We start from the raw sequence: 27688 nt of genomic DNA, 5'->3' as shown, positions 1-27688 counted from the left end.
TAAGAGTCAATCCACCACACCACACTAGAGTAGGGTATTACACCACATCGGTGGCCCAAACCAGTATAAATCTTGTGTCGCTTTGTCTTGCGAGTTCGATGCGCTAAGCCTTGAGATTGCGGTGAGGGCATGAGCTAGAGGGAGGAGAGATCTTCGTGTGCACCCTAGTGTTCGAATCTCAAGGGTTTTGCCGGAACCCGAAATCCGACATTTGGCGCGCCAGGTAGGGGTGCGCCGAAGCTCCACCTCTCCGCGTGCTTCGTCCAGCTTCATGGCGGATGCCACCGCTCCGGTTAGGCCGGTGTGCGCCTGCGGATGTGCCGCAGGCGTCCGGGCCTTCACTACGATGGCGCGACAGATCCGGCAGCCTTCTTGCAAGCGTATGAGAAGGCCGTCCTCGGAGCAGGAGGCGATGAACAGGTCATGGCCAACTAGTTCCCCCTGGCCCTGGCCGGCGCGCCACGCGCCTAGCTGCTCAGCCAGCCAGGATCTTAGGCGACCTCCTGGGAGGAGCTGCGCGGTCTTTTCATCAAGCGCTTCACGGTGCCGGCGCCCCTTGCCGTCGCGGCCCTCCTCAGAGGCTCGCAAGCACCACCCTCGGTCTGTCACACCAAGTCGTTCATTCGCCAGATTGGCGCCACCTCCGCGCACCAAGGAGCTCCCCCGGGTTGGGCGGTACCCAAAGCTGACCTTACCTTCGACGCGGGGGATCACCCCGCCACCACCGTCGGCTCGAGCGTGCTTCCAATGTTGTGCACGCCCACCATCTGCAGCGTAGCTGTCACCAAGACCCTCATCGGCGGCTGAGGGAGTCCAGGATTAGGGGGTCTTCGGACAACCAGACTATATCCTTTGGCCGGACTGTTGGACTATGAAGATACAAGACTGAAGACTTCGTCCCGTGTCCGGATGGGACTCGACTTGGCGTGGAAGGCAAGCTAGGTAATACAGATATGTATATCTCCTCCTTTGTAACCGACCTTGTGTAACCCTAGCCCCCTCCGGTGTCGATATAAACAAGAGGGTTTTAGTCCGTAGGACAACATACAATCATACCATAGGCTAGCTTCTAGGGTTTAGCCTCTCTGATCTCGTGGTAGATCAACTCTTGTAATACTCATATCATCAAGAATAATCAAGCAGGACGTAGGGCATTACCTCCATCAAGAGGGCCCGAACCTGGGTAAACATCGTGTGCCCTGCCTCCTGTTACCATCCGCCTTAGACGCACAGTTCGGGACCCCCTACCCGAGATCCGCCGGTTTTGACACCGACATTGGTGCTTTTATTGAGAGTTCCACTGTGTCGTCACCATAAGGCTTGATGGCTCCTTCGACCATCGCTAGCAATGTGGTCCAAGGTGAGGCTTTCCTCCCCAGACAGATCTTCATATTCGACGGCTTCGCACTGCGGGCCAATTCGCTTGGCCATCTGGAGCAGATCGAAAGCTATGCCCCTGGCCATCAGGTCAGATTTGGAAACATGAACTACACGGCCGATATCCGCAGAGACTTGACCTTCGACGGATTCGAGCCCATGCCGGACGCGCCGCGCAGTCACGAGGAGCAAGACGTAACTCTGCCATCGGACAGTGTTCGGGAGATCCCATCCGCAGCTTCTCTGGCCTTTAATCCGGAGCAAGTCATGCCATCCGAGAGCAGAGGGATGGACCCCGCCATGGAGGCCGCACTCTCAGTGGTGCTAAAGCCGGATACTGACTTCACCCCTTATGAGAGCCGTGTCGCCAAACCACTAGACTTATTCCCGGCCACGGACTCCGAGCCGCCTACATCTGTGCCAGTCGAATCCGACGAGGCGCTGGTCATGGAGTTCACCTCCGCGGATATCTTTCTGCACTCACCTTTCAGGGATGTGCTAAATTCATTGAGGTCTCTCTCCCTGTCAGGAGAACCCTGGCCGAACTATGTCCGACTAGAATGGGATGCGGACGACGAAGAAATTCGCTGCCCACCCATCACCCACTTAGTAGCCACTGTTGACGACTTAACCGACATGCTCGACTTCGACTCCGAAGACATCAACGGCATGGACGACGATGCAGGAGACGAACCGGAACCACCGCCCACAGGGCGCTGGACCGCTACTTCATCACATGACGTATACATGGTGGATACACCCAGAGAGGGCAATGGCGAAGAGACAGCGGATGATGCACCCTCCAAGCAACCCAAGCACCGACGTCAGTGGCACTGCTCTAAATCCCGCCATAGCAAAAACAGTGATAATAATAGTCCACGCGACTCTGGAAGAAACGACAACTGCACCACCCCGGTGGCAGAACACAATCAAGATGCAAACTGCAAACATAGTATGGATTCGACGTCCGAACACGGTGATGCCAAATACCAGCCTCATCAATCCCCATCTAGGGAAGAAAACAGTCCGGACGAAGATGCACGCATCATCCCGGAAACACACTTGGAGCAAAAGAACCTCCGCAGAAGGCTTATTGCCACAGCGAGGAGCCTGAAGAAACAAAAGCAAAGGCTCAAGGTCGCACAAGATACGCTCAACAGCAAGTGGGACAAAGTAACAAAGTATGGTGGAAGCCACCATAAACATAGCTATCCAAAGCGCAAGCTATTACCAAAATTCGACGATGAGACCTTAGAGCCCACACAGCCGAAGAATGATACGGCCAACCAGCCGGATCCACCACCTTGTGAGCGCGATAGAGCGGTTAACAAGGTTGCGCACAAGTCAGCACACAATCTACGTGAGAACCTGCGCCAACAATCTGGCGCGACCAGATCCATCTACGGATCTAGGAAGCGCGCTATAGTACACAACCAAGACCGAATACTACAACCGTCCGAACACTATGGCGCATCCCAATATAGGGATGCCGCACACCCATTATATTTCACTGATGAGGTGCTGGATCACGAATTCCCAGAGGGATTCAAATCGGTGAACATAGAGGCGTACGACGGAACCACAGACCCTGGAGTCTGGATAGAGGACTTCATCCTCCACATCCATATGGCTCGTGGAGACGATCTCCATGCCATTAAATACTTGACCCTCAAGCTTAAAGGGCCATCTCGGCACTGGATGAAAAGCCTCCCCGAAAACTCAATTGGAAGTTGGGAGGAGCTCGAGGACGCTTTCTGGGCCAATTTTCAAGGGACTTATGTCCGACCTCTGGACGCAGACGATTTAAGTCATATAATCCAACAGTCCGGAAAGTCTGCCCGAAAGCTTTGGAACAAGTTCCTCACCAAGAAGAACCAAATTGTCGACTGTCCGGACGCCGAAGCCTTAGCAGCTTTCAAACACAGCGTTCGAGACAAATGGCTCTCCAGACACCTCGGTCAAGAAAAACCGAGAACAACGACAGCCCTAACAAGCCTCATGACCCGCTTTTGTGCGGGTGAGGACAACTGGTTAGCCCGTAGCAGCACCAGCGACCCAAGCACATCCGAAGTCAGGGATGGCAATGGTAAACCATGACGCAACAAAAACAAGCATCGAAATAAAGAAGGTATCCCAGATAAAAGGCGGTAAATGCCGAATTCAGGGGCTCCCGACCAGGTCAGTGGAAAAAGCCTTTGAAAGGCAGCAGAGAAGGACAATCTGGCCTAAACAAAATTCTTGACAAACTCTGTCAGATTCATGGCACCCCAGACAAACCTGCAAATCATACCCACAGAGAATGTTGGGTCTTCAAGCAGGCCGGTAAGCTAAACACCAAACACAAAGGGGAAGAGACATGAAGCGAAGACGAGGATGAACCTCGCCAGCAAAGCGTCGGAGAACAGAAAAAGTTCCCACCGGAGGTTAAAATAGTAAACGTGATCCATGTGACAAAGAGGAGAAGCAACCACGCACTCCGATGCACACACGCCATAGAGCCCGTCACCCCTAGGTTCAACCCCTGGTTGGCCTGCCCGATCACTTTTGATCGTAGGGATCACGATACACATATCCAGCGTGAAGGACTGACGGCCTTGGTGTTAGACCCAATAATAAATGGGTACCATTTCACAAGGGTCCTCATGGACGGCGACAGTGATCTAAATCTGATATATCAAGACATAGTCCGCAAAATGGGGATAGAACCGACACAAATAAGCCACAGTAATACTACCTTCAAGGGAGTAATACCAGGCCAAGAGGCCCACTGCACGGGCTCTCTACTACTATAGGTGGTATTCGGTTCTCTCGATAACTTCCGAAGTGAAATGTTAACTTTTCACATCGCTCCATTCCGAAGTGATTTTCAAGCACTACTCGGAAGGGCGGCTTTCGCTCGTTTTAATGCAATACTGCATTATTCTTTTCTCCAGCTCAAGATGCCCGGTCCACGAGGCGTCATCACAGTTAGCAGAAATACCAACCGTTCTTCACGTATGGAAGAAGACGCGGCGGCTCTAACAGCCGCACACTAGACGGCCTCACCAACCAGAAAAATGGCAGGTCGTCAAGACCACGGACACGGTTGGACGAGTTCGGTGTTCCATCATACATGCATGAGATTGGTTTTCGAACCCTCATAAAACGATACCAGGGGCTTCCCGCGTGTAATCAGGGCCATCCCGACTCAACTAGGTTTCTCTGGAATTTTGATAATTCATTCTTCTTTTTCGCACGACAACTTTCACCTAAGTTCTTTTCTTTTGTAGATGAAAATTGTGGTACACCCATCCAGGACATGGCACAATGGAGACACAAGCGTAGACGTGCAGCAGGGACCCGCCCAAAGGTTTCTTTTTAGATTAAGACCCTGCATAAACCTTTTTTACTGTCTCTTGTTGCTCACATCCTCCGGATACTCCACACAACCAAGAAGGATGCCGGTTTTATTGGCATGTAGCCACACCAGGATTTTGCACGTACCTGGACACATGGGTTTTCTTATAAAGGGCATTGTTTAGCCTGGGACATGTTATAAAGACCAAACACCTTAGGGAGTGTTCGGCGTCGCGAGTTTGGCCCTGTATGCGTCAGCTCCGAATCATGTCTTTGATCAAATGTTGGGTTTGCCCGGCTCCCACGTTTTGGTACCTTACGTTCTATTATATCGGCTAAGGTAGCACTGGGAGAACTACTGCGATTGTGCCCTGGTTCATCCGGATGAGCACCTCAGTACAGAAAGCCGAAAACTGACTGTCATGATGTAGCAAGAGACTGGTCAACCACTCGATGACTGATCAAAATCTTCGGGATTCCTCCGCATTAACGAAGGGCCGTTTCCCGGTCATGTACGTACGCGCCCCGTATTCGGACAAGCGCAGAAGTACCAGGGGCTATATAGTAGCCCCACTGTCAAACTCCTATGGCTAAGTGAAAGCAATATAGTCCGATTGCCTCGTTCGCTACGCTATCACCTCCTTAACAGACCAAGACATTGGATCAAGTGTGGATATGCATCTTTTGCGAACACCCCCGCATTATATGCGTCGGGGCGGAAGCCGACGACTGCAAATTTTCTGGTTATATACATATATACATAGACGGCCGCACAAGAGGCATCATAGTACTTTTGGGCAAAAGTATAAATACAGCCTTGATTAATTCAGAAAAACATTGTTTGTACAATGGGACTACATGTCACTGGAAAATAATATTCTTCGAGCACTGAGCCTCTATTGAACGAGCGCCTTCAAGGACTTCTTCAAAGTAGTGCTTGGCAGCCACTCGGCCTATGGCCGAACCCTGTGCCGCAACAGTGGTGGCCTCCATCTCCGCCCAGTATGTTTTGACACGGGGAAGGGCCATCCGCGCACCTTCTATGCACGCCGATCTCTTTATAGCATCGATGTGCGGCACAGCACCAGGGAATTGTTGCACTAAGCTAAAGTAGCTATTCGGCCTTGGCCCTCCCAGCCACAGGTGATCCACAACGGACCTCATGGATAGTCCGGACAACCTATGGAGCTCGGCCACCCGTCCAATTGCTCATTCAACAGCAGCGGACGGACTGGAGCGTGAAACTGTGACCAGAACAACTTTTCCACTTCAGGACCTTTCTGATCCTTGAAGTACTCGGCCGCATCAGCGACACTTGCAGCCAAATCCATGTACGCGTCCGCAGAACTCCATAGCCGATCCAGAGGAGCATACTTCGGATCTCTGAACTTAGTCCGCAACAAGAAGGGCTTCCTAGACACGATAACTGCAGCTTGATTTAGCTCCTCCTTCGTCGCTCTAATTTTGCAGCGGGCTTCCTTGGCAGCCACCCGGGACATCTCCGGGTCCATCGCCTTCGCTCGGTTTTCTTCTTAAAGAAGTTGGAAACGGTCAGCAACATCTTTTAACTCTACAGCCATCTTGGCTATTTTTTCCTTACTCTTGCAATGTGCAGCCTGTTTGGCCGTTAACTCTTCGGCCGCCTTTAAAGCGGCCGCATTGCTACTCCTTGCTTGCTCCTTGGCTCGGGCAAGCTCCGCCCGAAGGGTCTCCACGGCGGGAGCTCCATCTGCAGTCACAACATATTAAAGATACTGGCATCATGCTGCTCTTATTATGTGACGATCACCAGAAAAAACACTCACCCTATGCCTCGTCAAGCCGCTTGTTGACAAGCACGATGTCGACATCTGCCGCATCCAGTTGCTACTTTAGTTCGGCAAACCCATCAGTCCGGCTAGCAACCGGAGATTCAACCACCTGCACATAAATGTGGTCTGGTTATTACCTGGGACTATGATCCTCTATTTGCCGCCGTTCTCGACGACAACCAGAGTCTCAGGGGCTACTATCTGCATGGGCATACCTAACGTATGTGGTACTGTTAAAGGCATACATTATTTCACGTACCTCGAAGCCTTTCAGCAGACTCATAAAAGCTTTGTGCAAATCGCTTTCAACGAATGAAATCCTTTCAATTACCGTACCCATTAGCGTACGATGCGCTTCTGAGACGGCATCTTGCCCCAGAAGATCCTTCAGCATGTCCGACCGCACACTATACGGACTCTTGCTGTCGCTCTCCTTAGGAGCCGGATACTAGGGATTCCGGGCAGCCAAAGGGTTATCCTCTAGCCCTAGTGGATCTGGAGATACCCTTCGTGACGACACTTCAACGTCGCCTGCTTCCTGAGCTGGGAAGTCCTGGGGAGGCATTTTGCTCTCCATCATCTCTGGAAGAAGATCCCCCGAAGATGAACTCCGTCGATAAGGGCTACGATCCGGACTACAATTTATAAGCAACGGTTATTGTCTTCGGAAGTAAGGTAGGATATCTTCACTATTAAGTACTTTTTGATTACTTACAGCTCGGTAGAGGGCTGATCCCCGCACGGACATTGTGCCGCAAGAATACCCTTCGAGGCACGACCCTCTGGCGGAGATTTCTTCTCCCGTTTGGAAACCTTAGTTTCTGGATCTTCAGAGGTAGTCCCGTTCCTTCCCCTGGGAGAGAGAATGTCAGATTCTTCCCCTAGGTTATCCTCCCTCGCGGATGCGCTCATTCCCTCGTTTGGAATAGGTAGCGAAGGAGGCCCTCTTTCGCCCTCTTTATTCCCCCTTCAGCTTCCTTTGAGGGTACTAGACAAGGTGCTGGCTCGAGCATCTTTTCCAGCACCGGATTGTCCAAGCCCTCAGGAAGGGGGCCGAACACCAGATCATCTTCGCCTTTGTTATCCAGTCCTGGTCAAAGAGCGATTCTTCAGAATGATTTCATGATAAATAAAAGGACAGTGTGTTCGGCCATGGGATTACTTACTTGGGCAGTAGGGCGGTTGCAGGTCAGGCCCACGTCCTCGGTGGTGTCTGGACACTCTATTTGGGGTCCGAAGAACGATTTGTACATCTCCTCATGCGTCATGCCGAGGAAATGCTAAATAGTGCGCAGTCCTTCCGGGTTGAATTCTCACATGCGGAGGGACCGGCGTTTGCAAGGCTGGACTCGACGAACCAGCATAACTTGCATTACCATAACCAGACTGAAATCTCCCTTGAAGAGATCTCGGATACGGCTCTGCAGTATTGGCACGTCCTTGGCTGGACCCCAGCTCAGCCCCCTGCTGATCCATGACATCATTTGTGTTGGGGGGGGCCCGAGCGAAAGGTGGGGGCAGCTACCCATTTGGCACTTCGGAGAGCTGTGACATAAAACCACTCCCACTGCCACAATCCGGACACCTCTGGAAAGGAACCCTTTGGGCATGGAGCGTCAGCAATTTTTCTTATTAAAGCACCTCCGCACGCTGCGTACTGCCCCTCGACCATCTTCGGCTTCACATCGAAGGTCTTCAGCCACAGGACGAAGTGAGGGGTAATGCGAAGGAAGGCCTCACACACGACAATAAATGACGAGATGTGAAGAAGGGAATTCGGGGCTAGATCATGAAAATCCAGCCCGTAATAGAACATAAGACCCCTAACAAAGGGATCCACAGTGAGGCCTAGTCCTCGGAGGAAGTGGTTGATGAACACAACGCTCTCGTTGGGTTCGGGAGTAGGGACAACCTTCCCTCGAGCGGGCAGCCTATTCGAAATTTCGGCGGTCAGATATCTGGCCTCCCTCAACTTCTTGATGTCCTCCTCCGTGATGGAGGAAGGCATCCACCGACCTTGAAGGTTGGATCCGGACATGATTGAAGGTCCGAAGCACCTGACCTGAGCTTTGGGTCTTAGAACTTGAGGCAGGGGAAGGATTCGATTGAGCGCGGGAGGGAAAAAAGAGCCTTGTCCCCTTTGTAAAGAGGGTGAATATCAGGCGTCCTCCTCGTGGCCGTTTGAGACTTACCTAAGATCTAGGAGTCATACCAACAGGCACGGTTGGGTTACCCACGTTTGTATTGATGAGAATCCCGTGATAAGGGGGAACATGATCTCTGCTTTGACAAGACGTGTCAAGGAAACCGCCTCGTGTTATGTGCAGGGCTGGTTAAAGAAAAACAGTTCAAATAATGACCGGGCCATGGCGTGATGTCATGCTGTCAAAACGTGTCAGCAGATTAGATTTGTGGAAATATTATTCTCTACGGTGGTATGTGGAACTTATTTTGCAGGGTCAGACACTATCCTTGTATTCAAAGTCTTTCGTGGTGTATTCGGAGGAGGAACCCGCCTTGCAATGCCGAAGACAACACTGTGCGTCGGACTCATCGTCATTGAAGCCTGGTTCAGGGGCTACTAAGGGAGTCCTGGATTAGGGGGTCTCCGGATAGGCAGACTATATCCTTTGGCCAGACTGTTGGACTATGAAGATACTAGACTAAAGACATCGTCTCGTGTCCGGATGGGACTCTACTTGGTGTGGAAGGCAAGCTAGGCAATACGGATATGTATATCTCCTCCTTTGTAACCGACCTTGTGTAACCCTAGCACCCTCCTGTGTCTATATAAACCGGAGGGTTTTAGTCCGTAGGACAACATACAATCATACCATAGGCCAGCTTCTAGGGTTTAGCCTCTCTGATCTCGTGGTAGATCAACTCTTGTAATACTCATATCATGAGGGTATTACCTCCATCAAGAGGGCGCGAACCAGGGTAAACATCGTGTCCCATGCCTCCTGTTACCATCCGCCTTAGACGCAAAGTTCAGGACTCCCTACCCGAGATCCACCGGTTTTGACACCGACAACAGCGGTGCCGGTCTCAACATGCTCTCTATAGAGGCTTTCAGCCTTCTTCATGTACCACTCCAACGGCTCCGACCCAGCAAGCCCTTCTCCGGAGTCGGCGGCGGCTCCACTAGCCACTTGGGGCAGATCCGCCTCCCTGTGACCTTTGGCACCTGCGACAACTACCGCACCGAGTTGATCGACTTTGACATTGCCTGCATCACCCTCCCGTACAATGCCATCCTTGGGTACTCGGCTCTGGCTCAGTTCATGGCGGCGACCCATCCGGCATACAATCTCCTGAAGATGCTCGGGAGCAAGGACGACCTCACCGTGGTTCAGGATACCTAGTAGGCTCTAGCGGCGCTTAAGTGCGCCCTCAAAACTGCTGCGGTGGCACGACCGGTCAACGAGGCCACCCCAGGGGCTAAGGAGGCCGCACTAGCAAAGAAGAAGCAGTTGTTCAATCAAAATTGGGCCGAAACCAAGCAGATGCCGATCGAGCAAGACGGGTCCTCTAGAGCCACCTTCACCATAGGCGCTAACCTCGACCCAAATCAAGAGGAGCCACTGGTGAGGTTCTTGCGTGCGAACAAGGATGTGTTTGCCTGGGAACCCAAGCAGCTAGTGGGGGTCCCAAGAGGGGTGATCGAGCATCACGTAAGGGTGTGCTTCAATGTGTGCCCCGTGAAGGAAAAGGCGCGGCGGCAATCCATGGAGAGGCAGTCCTTCATCGTCCAGGAAACCCACAAGCTGGAGGCGGCGGGTGTCATTCGTGAGGTTCAGTACCCCGAGTGGCTGGCGAACCCTGTCGTCGTACCGAAGAAAGGCGGGACGCAGCGCATGTGTGCTGACTTCACCAACCATAACAAGGCTTGTCCCCAAGACCCGTTCCCGCTCTAGCGCATCGATCAGATTGTCGAGACCACCGCCGAATGCTGCCTGCTGTGCTTCCTGGACGCATTTTCAGGTTGTCACCAGATCAAGATGGTGGTGGAGAATGTGGAGAAGACGGCCTTCCTGACCACGTGTGGGGTGTACTGCTACACTTGCATGCCGTTCAGGCTGCGCAACGCAGGCGCGACTTTCCAACTGCTGATGCACATTGCCCTGGGTCAGCAGCTCGGGAGGAACGCTGAAGCCTACGTCGACGACATTGTGGTAAAATCTCAGGAGGCAAGAACTTTGATTCAGGACCTGGAGGATACCTTCGCAAGCCTGCGCCAGGTGGACTTGCGGCTCAACCCTGAGAAGTGCGTGTTTGGTGTCCCTTCCGGCAAGCTGCTAGGCTTCCTCGTGTCCCACCAGGGTATCGAGGCCAACCCAGAGAAGGTCAAGGCAATAGAAGGCATGAGCCCACCGCAAACTCTTAAGGAGATGCAGAAGCTTGCAGGCTGCGTGACCTCGCTGGGGCGCTTCATCTCCAAGCTGGGAGAGCGCGCCCTGCCATTCTTCAAGCTGATGAAGAAGAAGGACCCATTCGAGTGGACCCCAGAAGCCGACCAAGCGTTTAAGACCTCAAGAGATACCTGACCAACCCTCCGTTGATGGTGGCGCCTTGCCCTCTCGAGCCCCTGGTGCTTGACCTTGCCGCCACTCCCTACTCCGCCAGCGCAGCTCTAGTGGCGGTCCGGGAGGAGCGCCAGGCCAGGGGGCTGCCGCGCCACCAGCCGAGGCGATGCAGGACCCGAAGGGCACCGCAAGGGCTGAAGCAATGCCAACGAGTGACCAGGCCCAGCAGGGCGGTGTTCGCGGGCCGGCAGAGGCCTCAGCAGACAATCAAGCTCTTGAAGTCCTGTCATCTTAGGAGACACACCAACTGCCGACAGGCACAAGCTCCGTCGACGTTCCTGCCCTCGCCGAGCACCCGATGTATTTCGTCAGCACGGTACTGCTGGATGCAAGGGCATGGTACCCCATGCCTCAAAAGCTCTTGATCACACTTCTGGTGGCACAACTTCCAAGGTCACCCAATCAAGGCCGTCTCGGCCTACCCACTGGAGAGGGTACTGAGGAGCCCCAACACTGCTGGAAGAGTTGCCGAATGGAACATCGAGCTGCAATCATTCTAGCTAGAGTTCAGCACAACTAGGGTCATCAAGGGGGCCACACTCGCCGACTTCGTGGCAGAATGGACCGACGCCCCGGGGTTTGAAGCGGGCGAGGACCGATCCCTCTCGCCAGGAAGTGAAGCACCAGATGGCTGGGTCATGTATTTCAATGGCGCATTCGCACGCGAGGGCGCGGGGGCTGGAGCAGTGCTCATCTCGCCTACTCAGGACAAGCTCTACTACATCATGCAGCTCTGCTTCCTGCAGGGTGAGAAGGTATCCATCAACATCGCGGAGTACGAAGGCCTCATCGCCGGCCTCAAGGCCGCGGTGGCCCTGGGGGTGAAGCGGCTCACCATCAAGGGTGACTCGCAGCTCCTCGGCAACTTCTCCAACAAGGTATAAGAGCGATGGACGAGCAGATGGAGGCATACCTCACGGAGGTACGCAAAATGGAAAAGCATTTCCTAGGTCTAGAGTTGCAGCACGTACCCTATGGCACCAACAAGGAGGCTGAAGACATTGCCAAGAGGGCGTCCAAGTGACAACCCCAAGAGCCTGACGTCTTTGAGGAGCAGCTCTCAAGCCATCGGCAGCACCTGCGCTCCCGAGGCCGGTGCCGCCTCAGGAGGAACTCCCACAATCACCTGCCTCGGGAGCCCCAGCTTGCGGCCCGACCTCGGGAGCGCGCCTACTCATGGCGCTCGAGCCTCAGGAGGGGTGCTGGACCAAGGAGCTCAAGGAATACCTAATGCAAGGGACGGTGTCGGAGAAGGAGGAGGACGCAGAGCACGTGGCCCGATAGGCTACGGCATACTGCATCCAGGACGATGAGTTATACAGGAAGCGGTCAAATGATGTTTCCTTATGATGCATCTCCAGGGAACAGGGGAACAAGCTGCTGGCCGACATACATGGCAGAGACTGCGGGCACCACTCGTCATCACAGACCCTCATCGGCAAGGCATTCTGCAACGGTTCTACTGGCCTACGGCGTTCAACGACGCAACCGAGCTGGTGAAGTCGTGCAAGGGCTGCCAATTTCATGCCAAGCAGATCCATCAGCCAGCTCAGGGCCTCTAGACCATCCCGCTCTCGTGGCCATTCGCAGTATAGGGGCTGGATATCTTAGGCCCGTACCCTCAAGCGTCAGGGGGCTACCACTACCTCTACGTCGCCATCAACAACTTCACCAAATGGGAGGAGGTAGAAGCCGTCTACACCATCCCGGCCGGATCTGCGGTCAAGTTCATCAGGGGTGTCGTTAGCTGGTTTGGGGTCCCTAATCACATCATCACCGACAACGGCTCCCAGATCACTAGCAATCTTTTCAAGGCATATTGTGCTAACCTTGGAATGCAGATCTGCTACGCTTTAGTGCCACACCGAGGTGCAATGGTCAAGCCGAACGCGCCAACGCAGAGGTCCTCAGGGGCCTCAAGACCAGGTCCTTCAAGAAGAAGCTTGAGGCCTGCGGCAAGGGCTGGCACGACGAGCTCCAGTCTGTGTTGTGGTCCATCCGCACCACCGCCACCAAGCCAACAGGAGAGCCATTCTTCCTCGTCTACGGAGCAGAAGCAGTTCTCCCACACGAGGTCAAGCATCGCTCCGCGCAGGTCCTGGCATTTGATGAGATGCAGTAGGATGCCATGCGGGGGATGGACCTTGTGCTGGGGGAGGAACACCGCCGTGAAGCCTCGCTTCGAGCGGCAAGGTACCAGCAGGCGCTGCGACGATACCAATGTCGCAGCGCCCACTCCAGGACGCTCGAGGTGGGTGATCTCGTCCTGAGGCGGGTGCTCTCCAGGGAAGGGCTGCACAAGCTCTCACCCATGTGGGAGGGCTCATTTAGGATCGCTCATGTCTCCAGTCCTGATGCTGCGCGCCTAGAGACAGAGGACGGGATCCCCATTCAGAACGCCTAGAGCATCCAGAACCTCTGGAGGTTCTACCCATGAAGCAAGGCCCAACGCGTGTGAAGCAAGGCCCCATGCCTGTGAAGGTCTCCTCTCGTGACACTCTCACATAATAATGAGTGGGGATGTACATGCCCCGGAGTCCCAGGAGTGCCGCCCTTGGGCCTCGGGGGCTCCCTCCCACGTCCTAGTGGCAGCACCTAGCTCCGCGCTGGTGAGAAGACTAGACTAGGTGCCGGACGCTGCTTTTCATTTGCATTCCGTAGTTGGCTTGGCCCTTTTTTTTCTTAATGGAAGTTTGCATTTTGGCTTTTCTTGTCCTCTTCATTCTACCGCCTTTTCCTCCGTTATTCCTTCGATCCTTGTTTTGGTTCGTGCTCTCCCTCGCATGCCTCGTGAGGGGGCTGGACAGGTGCCCCGTGAGCGTTTTTCCTGTTCTTCGCGAGGCACCCTCACCCGAGCCCGCAAGCTGGCGCACATCTCTTAATCTGTGCCCCTCGAGTACGGTGATATGAAGTGCTGGGTAATGGCCGGCGGCGCCTGCGACCAGGATTCAGAAGAATATGATTTTCCTAACGAATATTTGCAGTTCCTAGAAGCCTTCCGAGCAAAGGAGGCGTCACCAGGGACTGGGAAATGCGTGCTCACGAGACGGAAACTACTTCAGGCACATCAAGCTAAGTTATCTCTACACGCCTACGTAAAAAATTGGTACCACAACACGACGCAGGGACGATAAACATAACATAGCAACTCAGAAATCATGGTTCATTACATGCCCCTGCAGGGCCCATACTTGTTTCTTCTTAAATGCAGGAAGGAAAGAACAAAAGAAAAGTGGCGCGTTCCCCCACAGTAGTTCGTGAGGACGGACCCATGGCGCTCTCCTGGGCTCAGCCAGACCCCCCCCCCCTCACGCTTCACTGGAGTGCGGCAACGAGACGACCAGCTACCACCCTCGAAACGAGCGCGGCGGCGTGGCGGTTGGTCATAGCCGCCGCTGCTGAAGCTGCCGATGGAGGAGTAGCCGCCGTAGCTAGAAGAGCCGCGACCAGCGTCGAGGACGAAGCCACCTTCATCCTCGTCACGACCATCACAAAGGCCAAGCACCTCGTCGTCGTCATTGTCGTCGGGGCAGCACCCGACGCGGCAACCATCTTCCCAAAATACCCTCACGTAGAGGGTCGTGCCGCCATCGTACTTGAAGTGGAGGGAACACCGTCTACCCAGGCCGCGTGCGCGGGGAAACGTCTACTAGTCGCGGGCCAGGCCTGCGTTGCCCATGGCAGAGAGTTCAACCGTGACCCACGAAGCCTTGCTGCAGCAGCCGTCTCCTACAGCGAGAGACCGACCAGACCCGTGGCCGGCAGTTCACCGGCGAGGAAGCACGGGAGCTGAAGCCAGGTGCCAGCCGGGTTCTCTGACCACACGATGAATTCCGGCATCACCTCCGCCAAATGGAAGCGCGCCCGAGGTGGCCGCACAACCATGGCTCGCCTCACTTCATCGACGGGACTACCACGACCTGGGCGACTCCCACCGCGTGGGGAAGCGCCGCCGCTGCAGCGAGGGGCCACAGTGGGGGTCGCGGCGTGCTTGCGCTGGTGAGCACGCCCCCTCTTGGGTGGTGGCGAGCTGGGTCCTGAGAAATCAAGCAAAGATTTCCATATCGGTGCAACAAGACCAAGACCGGCAGGATGGAGGTCACTGTGGAACCGAGGACGGCACCACCACCAGAGCCTTCGGCAGGCGAAGACCATCTTTTGTCAGGATAGCTTTTACTAGATGCCCCCCTTCGAATTGGCCGTCGTGGGATCCCTTCCCACCTAATATTTGGGGAGAGGACCCGGGCCACTATAAATAGGACTATCCTCTCCCGCATCCACTCACCAAGCACAAGAGCACCTCTCCTCAAGAGGTTGTTCTTCCGTTGTAACTGTTCATCCTCAGCCCAAGAGGCAATCCACCACACCACACTGTAGTAGGGCATTACACCACCTCGGTGGCCCGAACCAGTATAAATCTTGTGTCCCTTTGTCTTGCGAGTTCAATGCGCTAAGCCTTGAGATTGTGGTGAGGGCGTGAGCTAGAGGGAGGAGAGATCTTCGTGCGCACCCAGTGTTCTAACCTCAAGGGTTTTTCTGGAACCCGAAATCCGACATGTAGTGTCTTTGCATTAGGTAGCAACCATGTCTCGCACGAGTGGAAAGGGGAGGAATTTAGGAGCGGTGATGTAGGGTGGAACCCTAGATGGCCGATCTTTCACGAAAGGAGTGGATCCCACGAAGAACACGAAGAACACGAGGGGAAACACGAGAGAATCACTCGAACCAACAAGAACGATCACACATATGCTAGATCCACGAACACAAAAGAGATACACGATCCGTATCAAACAAAGGACAATACATAGGGTAGTCGGTTCTTCTCCGAGAGGAGGTCTTGAGGTCTTCCCGTTAGGGGTCTTGAATCCAAGTGGATCTTCTCCGAAGAGGTGTCGTTCCCTCACAATGGAGTAGATCCGGATGGATGAGCGAAGTTCAATCTCGCATATGAGCTAACACAGCGCTACCCCTAGAAAGTGGGAGGAGGTGGAGTATATATAGTCTAGGTGGGCGAAGGGGTACACGGGCCTCGGGCCCTTACAACGTGTGCAGGCAGGGGAGGCCGGATGTTCAGGCTTTCACGAGGGGCCGGATGTCCGGGCTGGGGTGGCTGGATGTCCGGGCTGGAGGGGTTGGCCTTGACGCATTCGGGAATGGGAGCGCCGAATTTCTAGGCTTGGTCCGAATTTCAGGGCTGGGGCCGGATGTCTGGGGCCTGTAGGTGCTTGGTGGCTAGCCGGCTGCTGTGGGCGATGCTCCCGGGGCTGGATGTCTGGGGTCATGGCCGGTTGTCCGGGGCCTGGAAGCTATTCTTGACTCCTTCCATTGGTTCTCTTCATCCGTGAACTTGGGGGCTTGTCCGCCTTCACATGCATCTTCAGGAGGGTCCTCTTGGTACCTGATCATGCACAACATTCCAGACTTAGGTAGTAGCCATGTCTAGAGAGGATCATATGTGATATCACTAAGGAAGGAAGTCACCTCGGTCTCGAGAGCTCTAGCTCTAGCTCGTGTCATGGGTCCTCTTGGCACTTCGTGAGACGATGGTAGGTCCATGGGGATGACCGTAGGATGCTTGGCATCAAACGGGTTCAGCTTCTGTCCAATGGCGTATGTTTGAGGTCTCGTCATATGACCACTTGGGGCTTGGGGAGTGAGGGAGTCCTGGATTAGGGGGTGTCCGGATAGCCGGACTATACCTTTGGCCGGACCCCTGGACTATGAATATACAAGATTGAAGACTTCGTCCCGTGTCCGGAAGGGACTTTCCTTGGCGTGAAAGGCAAGCTTGGCGATACGGATATGTAGATCTCCTACCATTGTAACCGACTCTGTGTAACCCTAGCCCTCTCCGGTGTCTATATAAACCAGAGGGTTTTAGTCCATAGCAACAACAATCATACCATAGGCTAGCTTCTAGGGTTTAGCCTCCTCGATCTCGTGGTAGATCTACTCTTGTACTACCCATATCATCAATATTTTTCAAGCAGGACGTAGGGTTTTACCTCCATCGAGAGGGCCCGAACCTAGGTAAAAACATCGTGTCCCCAGTCTCCTGTTACCATCCGCCTAGACGCACAGTTCGGGACCCCCTACCCGAGATCCGCTAGTTTTGACACCGACATTGGTGCTTTCATTGAGAGTTTCTCTGTGCCGTCGCCATCAGGAAGGATGCCTCATCCCGTCTTTAAAGACGGCACTGTTGCTAACGGAGCTTTGGCTGTCGGCCAAACTCTCCGGCTAGGTGGTTTCCTTATGACCGCCTGTTCGGCTGCTGCGCCGACGATGACCTCTCGGGTCATCGAAAGCAATCTTCACGTCAACTTGGAATTCGCCGAGCAGCTAGATCCAATGGAGCTCTCTTCCCTAAACGAGCTCTTGGATCGCATCGCCGCCCTGGGAGTCGCTACGGATTATGACCAGATTGGGCCTAAACCCGGTCTGAGAGAGATTAACTCTCCCCAGGTCACCCATCACGTTGCCGTGGTAGAGGGACAGTGCGGCGACCCTTCATCTATCTTAAGACTAGCTATGTCCGGATTCCCGATCCCTCCAAGCCAGATACCCGCGGAGGGGAGGACATCACTCAGACCTGAACTTAAAGTCAGGCGACGGGCTAGATTCATTGGACATCATCCAAGAATCCAAACTTCCGAGTTCGGAAACTCCCTGGCCTCTGGGTCTCAAATTGGGTGAGGTTTTGGATTTGATTACACCCACCCACCCGTACATAAGCGATCTATCCCAAATTAGGCAAGAGCCCGAAGAAACAGTACATCATTACTGGGCCAGATTCCTCCTGCTTATGAACAGGATAAAGGACTGCCGCGAGGAAGACGCAATTTCATTCTTCTGCAATAATTGCACGGACAAGGGAATCCTCAACGCCATAAGTCGCCGTGATATTACACGCTTCACTGACTTGGCGTCCACAGTACGAAAGTACTGTGCGATGGAAAGCGCCTAGAAAACCGAAATAAAATTTTGGCACAATCCGGCCCTGAATACAAACCCAGTCCGAAATAAAAGGGTGCATCATCGCCAGACACCCGGGTTCAATACCAAAAAGCAAAAGCCCTCTAGAGGGCACGAAACCGTACTTGAAGGATGGCTTAATGGACCCTGTAAAATTCACAGTGCAGAGGGCGCCACACGAACTCACAGCCTTAGAGCATGTTGGATACTCCGGCAGGTGGCAAAAATTGGCGAAGATCTTCTAATTCTAGAAGCCACAGAAAGCCACCCCAGAGACACCAGTATGGTACTAACAGTCTTCGAGACTTTCGCATCAAATAATATGTGAAAAAGAACACTTCGCGGCCTCGCCGAAGTTTACCAAGTAGCAACAATAAACCCATCGAGTGACACAGCTATTACTTTTAACGCCAGTGATGAACCTAAATTCCGAACAGCCCGAGCACCAGCCGCATTGGTCCTCAGTCCAATAGTGGACGGCTTTCGTCTTACCAAGGTACTCATGGATGGAGGCAGCGGATTGAACCTCATTTATAAGGAAACCCTTCAAAAAATGGAAATCGACTGGAACCGCATTGAGCGAAGCAGCACAACCTTTAGAGGAATAATCCCCAGTCGGGAAGCACACTGCACAGGAAAAATCACACTAGATGTGGTGTTCGGCACGCCGGATAATTACAGGTCCGAAGAGGTCACGTTCCAAGTGGCCTCGTTCAGTAGCGGATACCACGCTCTGCTAGGGCGGGAAGCGTTTACAATCTTCCAAGCAATACCCCATTACGGGTACATGAAGCTCAAGATGCCCGGGCCTAACGGAATAATCACTCTCACTAGTGATCCGTACATAGCACTCCACGCCGAAAACAAGACAGCCGCACTGGCCCTCGAGGCGCTATCCGAAGCCCTAGCGGCTGAGGGACTGACTGCGCTGCGCTCCATGGTGAATAGGGACGATGTGATACTCAACAAAAGATCCAAGTCCACATCCTTTAAACCGGCGGACGAAATAGTCAAATTCCAGGTCCATCCAACGGAACCCAATAAAATAGCTTCCATCGGGGCACAGTTAAACCCTGATGTAGACGCCGCACTGTGAGAGTTCCTACGAGAGAACTGGGACATTTTCGCCTGGCACCCTTCAGACATGCCAGGAATCCCACGCAGGCTGGCCAAACACAGCTTAAATATCCTAAAAGGATTCAAGCCAGTCAAATAGGCTCTTCCGCGTTTTTCCGAACTTAAGAGACATGCCATGGGAGAGGAACTACTCAAGCTATTGGAGGCCGGATTCATCAAAGATATAAAACACCCGGACTGGCTAGCAAACATGGTGATGGTACCAAAGAAGGACAAATCCTGGCGCCTGTGCGTTGATTTTAAAGACCTTAACAAGGCTTGCCCAAAGGATCCCTTCCCTCTCCCCCGCATCGATCAAATTAGCGACGCTACCGCAGGACACGATTCATTGTGTTTCCTCGATGCATACTCCGGCTACCATCAAATAAAGATGGCAGAGTCAAACCAAGTCTCAACGGCATTCATCATACCATACGACCCATTCTGCTTCAACACAATGCCCTTCGGGCTCAAAAACGCCGGCGCAACATATCAGCGCATGATTCAGACATGTCTGGCAAACCAGATCGGCAAAAAAGTGGAGTCATACGTAGATTATGTGGTCGTTAAAACAAGACATGTCGAATCTCTAGTAGACGACTTGAGGCTAACATTCGATAACCTCCAAACATACGACATGAAGCTCATCCCAGAAAAATGCGTTTTCGGTGTTCCAGCGGGAAAGCTCTTGGGCTTCATTGTATCCGGTATAGGAATTGAAGCAAATCCAGCCAAGATCCGAGCTCTGTCACAATTGGATATCCTGAAGGACCTCAAACAAATACAAAAATTAACCGGATGCGTGGCGGCTCTAAGCCGCTTTATCTCCCGCTTGGGAGAAAAGGCCCTACTCCTTTACCACCTCCTTCGGCGCACCGAACACTTCGAGTGGACGGATGCAGCCACGGCCGGAGTCGATGAAATAAAAGCCATCTTGGCAACAAACCCAGTCCTGGCCGCGCCAAACATTGGCGAACCAATGCTATTATACATTGCAGGAACCCATCAGGTCATAAGCGCAGTGCTCATCGTCGAACGAGAAACGGACGGACACAAATTACCCCTTCAAAAGCCGGTCTACTTTGTGTCCATTGTCCTTACTCCGTGCAAGTCACGGTACCCGCATTATCAAAAGATTGCGTACATGGTATTTATGGCATCCAGGAAGCTGCGACACTACTTTCAAGAGTGTTCAATAACAGTAGCCTCAGAAGTGCCACTTAACGATATTATAAACAATCGCGACGTGATGGGCCGGATTGCAAAATAGGCCATTGAGCTCCTCCCATTCGACATAACTTACAAGCCACGGCGAGCTATCAAGTCGCAAGTTTTGGCCGACTTCATCGCGGAATGGACGGAGGCCGAACTCCCTAAAGAGTACGGCACATATTCAAACTGGGTCATGCACTTGGATGGCTCCAAAATGTTGGCTGGTCTAGGGGCTGGTGTCGTTTTGACATCCCCCACAGGAGACACAGTTCAATACGTACTCCAGATAATGTACACAGACTCCAATAATGCTGCCGAATATGAGGCCCTTTTACATGGTCTCCGGATGGCAGTATCCATGGGCATTCAACGCCTAGAGGTGCGCGGGGACTCTATCCTCGCAATATCCCAAATAAATGGAGACTTTGATGCCAAGGATCCAAAAATGGCAGCTTATCGCAACGCCGTCCTAAAAATGTCAGCTCGGTTCGAAGGGCTCGAATTTCACCATATAGCCTGGGAAAATAATCAGGCGGCAGATGTCCTGGCACGCATCGGCGCAAAACACGATGTAGTCACCCCCAACATCTTCTTGGAAAGGCTGTTCAAGCCATCCATAGTATGGGAAGGGGAACCCGGCAATAACATCCCGGACCCAATCGCACTGCCCGACACAGAACACTCTGACATAATTGGAGGCTCTGCCAATGAAATAACACCTTCAGCCCACGTAATAATGGCCGTCATCGCCCCGTGGACAGAACCATTCCTTGCCTACCTTACTAGGCAGGAACTCCCCGAGGACCAAAATGAGGCACGCTGCATAGTGCGGCAATCTAAAGCCTATAAAGTCCATGAGGGAGAGCTTTATAAGAAAAGCACTACCGGAGTCCTTCAAAGGTGCATCTCCGAAGAGGAAGGGCGGAACCTCCTGGCTAAAATTCATGCCGGACTTGGCGGTCATCATGCTGCAGCTCGGTCCCTTGTAAGCAAGGCCTTCCGTATAGGCTTTTATTGGCCGACGGCCCGGGCGGACGCCCAGGACTTAGTCCAATGCGTCGGTTGCCAGCTTTTTGCAAACCAAAGCCATATGCCACCCACCGCCCTCCAAACTATCCCCATCACTTGGCCCTTCGCGGTCTGGGGGCTTGACATGGTTGGACCCCTTAAAGGCGGAACCCACAAGAAAAAATACTTACTGGTCATGGTGGATAAGTTCACCAAATGGATGGAAGCCAAGCCTGTTAAGACGGCCAAATCCGGACCGGTGATAGACTTTATGTCCGGGGTTGTACACCGTTACGGCGTCCCCCACAGCATCATCACTGATAACAGCACGAACTTTACGGCCGACAAGGTAAAACTCTGGTGCAAAAACATGGGCATCAAGCTCAATTATGCTTCCGTCTATCACCCACAAACTAACGGCCAGGTCGAACGTGCAAATGGTCTTATCATGAGCGGCATCAAACCCAGATTAGTGCGGTCCCTTAAGGAATCTAATATGCACTGGGTAGAGGAGCTTGACTCCATACTCTGGGGGCTGCGGACCACGCCGAATCGCACCACCGGATACACACCATTCTTCATGGTGTGCGGCGCAAAGGCAGTTTTGCCCTCCGACATAATTCATGAGTCACCTCGAGTGTGCATGTACAAAGAAAGAGAAGCCGAGCTCGATCGGCAGGACAGTTTGGAAACCTTGGAGGAAGAGCGTGACGTGGCAAAAGCCCGTTCCGCATTCTATCAACAGCAGGCTCGAAGATACCAAAGCAGAGAAGTACGGGCCAAAAATTACAACGTTGGCGAATTAGTTCTACGCCTGCCGGACAAGAAAAAGGACAAACTCAAGCCCAAGTGGGAAGGTCCCTTCATAATTGACCAAGTCCTGACTGGTGGAGCGTACCGCCTGCGAGATGCATCGGATAACCGACTCGAGCCGAACCCATGGAACGCAGCCCATATCCGAAGATTCTATGCCTAGCGCCAGACTCTGTGTTCGTCTCCTTCCTCTGTCCATTTTTTATATACTTTCTGTCTTACATTTCTCTCCTTCTCCCCTCCCTCTCTCTTATAGCCTTTAAAGGCTCATAAAGTGATGCGCTATCCGCGCTCATTAAACCTGGGGGCTTCTTTAAACAGAAGCTTATTTTTACGGGCTTCATGCCCAACACATGTGTCACACTTCTGCATGTACCTTTTATTCACCATTATATGCATCGATATGACTTAAGTTTTGGCCAAGATGGGTTGCCTGGCTCCTGTGCTTACCCCTGCGTTCCCGATTGTTCGGCTAGGTGGTAAAGGGAGCACCTCTACGATTGTTACTGCCGGGTCAGCCGGATGTGTACCTCAGACTGGGTGAAGCGAAAGCTAGCGTTCTTAAGGGAATATTCGGTCGGTGAACTAAAGATGATCTTTTTTTATTTATCTATATGCCCCCAGATGTTTTTCCTGCGTCTCTTTTCGTAGAATGGACATGCACTTTAGGGCATGCCTCCCAGGGAAAGGAACCCCTAATGGAACTATTCTCCCTGGAAGATGTTTCTTACTAACCATGTAATATAACATAACTAGTTGGGCACTTGTCTGTTCAAGCACTAATGACCCCTACGCCTGGTCTCCATGCATACCCCGGTTCTTATATAACTGCGAGGGTATTCGGACACACTCTGGACCGTCAGGTCCCGAGGTTGAAGCGAAAAGGTCGGCCATGACAAACGATCTACAATTCGGCTAGAAGGCATTACAGATGTGTATTAAAATTACATATTCAATCTGAATGATTGTATTCCACTTCAATACCATCTAACAGGCTGTCTAGTTTACAGTCCTGTTGGGAATACTTTGCGGCCAATTCTACTTGGCCGTATACTAAGCTCACAGGGATCTCCTTCCCATCGGGCCCCATGGGTCCGACCTCGGCCATGTGGTTTGGGTCAGCCTTCGTGTACCGCGTCTTCACCATGGCCTAGGCCTCCCTGGCACCTTGACGGCAGGCCGACATCTTCCATAATCGGAAGCGCCGCCGCGCTCCCTTCAGCTTCTCTACAAGCTCTCCAAGTCCTTCAGGCATGGAGATGGATGGCCACAAGGCCTGGGCGATGCCTTGCATCACCTGCCGAACTCGCTCGTGCAGTTGTGAGAGCTCGGGAAGAAGGTCACCCATAGAACCGGGCATTTCCTCTGCAGGACGACCTGTTAGCATACCTACAGACATTACTCTGTTAGTCGACTTCCTCACCGAACTCTTTTTTCAAAGTTCGTTTAAGCACTTACTAAATATGCCGCGTCGAAGCCGGTGATTCTCCTTAACGGAGTCCAATAGCTGGGCACGAACATCCTTCAGTTCAACGCCCAGCTTGGTGTTGGCATCTTGGAGATCATTCTTCTCCCGCCTCACCTTTGTCAGCAAACTCTCACCAGCCTTCAGCTGGCGTAGGAGTTGTTGCTCTTCCGGATTTAATCCGGCGCCATCTGCAATTTCATTTGTCAGATTTGCACCCACGCCGCACTTCGCAAAATACTTACCTTTCGAAGCATATATTACTAGAGGGGGTCTCCTTGGGCTCCCCTGCCGCGGCTAGTGCGGCCTCAAGTTGGGCTTTGCACTCTTCCAGCTCCTAGGACAGTAGGGTATTCTTTTCTGTAAGAACCTGCATAACAAATGATCCTTAAATCAGTTATTCTAACTGTTTCAAGTCTCGGGGGCTACTGGTATATATATAATTACCAAATTTTTCTTACTCGTATGTCTTTTACATATTGCTCCGTGGCTCTGGCTAGACCATTTTGAGCAGCACGGAGGTACGCATCTCCCGAATTGAAGGCATCCAATGCCTCTTGGGAGAAACAAGCGTCGCAAAGAACTATCCGGCGACGCCTGTGGTTCATGGCACTCTCCACCTCAGAATTGGTGGCAGACAGCCTGTCCGCATCCTCTGTCTGAGGAGCGTCCGGTGCATGCCTTGTGTTCGCCTCCGCTTCCGGACCAGGCTTTGGAGCCTGGATGGTGGAGGCGTGATTGGCAACCTCTCTCGATATAGTCCGGCGAGGTCTCTTCGTCCTGAAGAGAGCACGAGCGTTAATATGCCCTGAAGGAATAACACCTAGGAATAAGATGGCGCACTATACCTTTGCGCCGGCGTCTCAGTCCGGACCACACTTCTTTTCAGCCCGCGGGGCCTTTCCGTCCCTCGTTGGCTAGTCGCCGCAGGCTCAGCCTCCCGTCTCAAGGACCTCCCCTGCAAAACATGGTTGTCATACGGCAATCGAAAACACGCGAGGATAGATCCCTTTTCAAAGTGCTGGGACTTTGGTCTCAGTTACCTGTGAGGCTGGGAGTAGCCCTGGGTAATCGGCCGTAATGGCCACCAAGGCATTGTCCTTGCTCAATTGATGAAACACCCCATCAATCAGCTCCACAAATAAGTCCGGATCCTCTTGAGAGGCCGGGTCGAGGGACCGTCCCGGATCCTCGGGTTGTGGAGGAGGGCTGTTTATTTCTTTAACAGCCTGGCACAGTTCCTGCATTGAAGTCGTTAGACTGAATATTTGACGATGGGAATATAAAACGGATGGGCAAGTAAAAGTGTTCACTTACCCAACTTGGGGGATTGTACATAGAAAATCCACCCTGTGGGTTGACGCGGAGAAATTCCTCCTCTTCTCCCTTGTACAAAGCGGACAAGATCTTTATTAGAGCAGGAGCCGAATCCGGCCCCTTACGGCCGTGGCGGCTAGCGTCGTCCTCCCCGTTGAAGTCCCACATGGGGTGCCCTCTATATTGAAGCGGCTGCACCCCTCGCATGATGCATGCGGCCATGACCCCGATCATGGTCAGTCCGGAATGAGCTAACAATCTTATCCGGCCCATCAGGTAAAGAACGTCCTTATCACTTTCCCTTGGAGGGCTCCGTGGACGCTAGCTTAGGCGCTTCTTTAGGGGAGCACTGTCGAACTCAGGGAGGCCGATCCGGACAGGATCCGGCAGCGGGACATCCTCTATATAAAACCATTCTGAAGGCTAGTCCTCGGACGCCTTCTTTGGGGTTCCGGATAGATATCCGGTCCCGGCTATGCGCCACACTTTGGCTCCGCCCACTTGATATATTGACCCCTTCTGAGAACGGGGCACAAGGCAGAATAGCCTTTTCCACAGCACGAAATGAGCCTCGCAGCCCAAAAACAGCTCGCAAAGGGCTACGAAGCCCGCGATATGCAATATGGAGGCAGGCGTGAGGTTGTGCAGCTGGAGGCCATAGAACACCAGGGGCCCCCGGAGAAACGGATGAATTGGAAACCCAAGCCCTCTTATTAAGTAAGGGACAAGCCATACCCACTCTACTTTGGAGGGATTGGGGGCGCTCTCCGCTTGCTCTCCGCCATTATAGGTGGCAAGTCCGTCTCGAATCGGGACCATATAGGCCGGGGGGAGAAATCCTTTGGTCTGGAGCATCACTAGCTCGCTGTGCGGGATGGAGCATCTCTCCCAATCTCCCGGCTAAGGGCTGGAAGGGTGAGAGGAGGAGCTGCGGCGGCCGGCCATGATAGAATGGACCTCTGTCGGATACGCTCTGATGAATACTCGCGGAGGGGAGAAGGTGTGGTTTGGATTTAAATCCTCGTCCCCTTAAATAGGCGGCTCATTCACGCGGTTAGGGGTGTAAATGTAAAAACACCCTGACTTTTCGTGTTCGTTTGACACGCGGAAGACGGCTATTATTGGGCGTAGAAGCCAAGGAGCACTACATTTACAAGAAACCAGACATAATTCAACAGGTACACGGAAATTTGGAGGAGAACCCGCCTTGCAATGCCGACGACAATCTGCGCCCCGGACTCGTCGTCATTGAAGCCTGGTTCGGGGGCTACTGAGGGAGTCCTGGATTAGGGGGTGTCCGGATAGCCGGACTATACCTTCGGCCGGACTCCTGGACTATGAAGATACAAGATTGAAGACTTCGTCCCGTGTCCGGAAGGGACTTTCCTTGGCGTGAAAGGCAAGCTTGGCGATACGGATATGTAGATCTCCTACCAATGTAACCGACTCTATGTAACCCTAGCCCTCTCCGGTGTCTATATAAACCGGAGTGTTTTAGTCCATAGCAACAACAATCATACCATAGGCTAGCTTCTAGGGTTTAGCCTCCTCGATCTCGTGGTAGATCTACTCTTGTACTACCCATATCATCAATATTAATCAAGCAGGACGTAGCGTTTTACCTCCATCGAGAGGGCCCGAACCTGGGTAAAACCATCGTGTCCCCGGTCTCCTGTTACCATCCGCCTAGACGCATAGTTCGGGACCCCCTACCCGAGATCCGTCAGTTTTGACACCGACAGGGAGTAGTCGTAATGTACATGGGGATGATCATAGGATGGTCCGCATCATCTCCCCTCCCTTGGGAAAGATCCGACCTCGGATTGAAAAGCTCATGGACACTTGGGAGTAGTACAATGGTGTATGTTTGAGGTCTCGTCATATGTCCACTTGGGACTTAGGGCTTGGTAAATGGTTGTCGTGGACAAACTTGTAGTTGGACGGATTGGAAGACATGGCGCAATCCAAGTACTCCAAGGTGTCACTGGATGGGTATACATGCAAAAGGATCAAACACAAATGACACTTGAAAATACAGTGGTTAACGCACACATGGTGTCCATCAAGTAAACATTTGTCCGTGCGGCAAGATTGTTCGTAACAAGGCACATGATGCTTAGCCAAATGATCTAATATGATATGTAAAGCATTCATGGGAGAAAAAGCATTTGATGTATGCACAAAGGTGTTGTGAATATGATTAATGCGGCCATTGTGCAAAATGATGTCATAATGGGACGGTTTATCAAAAACATGAACATAGTAATTGGCGCTCAATATGACTATGCGATCATGCAATTGATGATGGGCAATATGATCATGATGTATAAATATGCCATCAAGAAAGATCACAACAAATTTGCTAAGGAAATGTACAAGCTCATATATCATGGATGACATAGAAACACAAGATGCAACAAGGCAAACATAATGTGAGTCAATCCATGCATAAGATGCAAATTTGTCATGTGTATGATATGTCCATCGAGCATGACATGTGTTAGCACAATCAACAAATATGGAGGTGTTGGTGTACCAATGCTCGATGTCGTGGCATGAGTGGAGGTTCGAAGGTGCATCCAATAAGTCTGAGTGCTCCTCAATTTGAAGGTCCATCGAGCCAATATCTAATGTTGCTCCTCCGTTCACGAGATGTATCATGTAGACAACAA

The sequence above is a fragment of the Triticum aestivum genome, chromosome 7A (genome assembly GCF_018294505.1).
Source record: "Triticum aestivum cultivar Chinese Spring chromosome 7A, IWGSC CS RefSeq v2.1, whole genome shotgun sequence".
In the NCBI taxonomy this organism is placed as follows: domain Eukaryota; kingdom Viridiplantae; phylum Streptophyta; class Magnoliopsida; order Poales; family Poaceae; genus Triticum; species Triticum aestivum.
Note: the sequence above shows the minus strand (reverse complement) of the source record.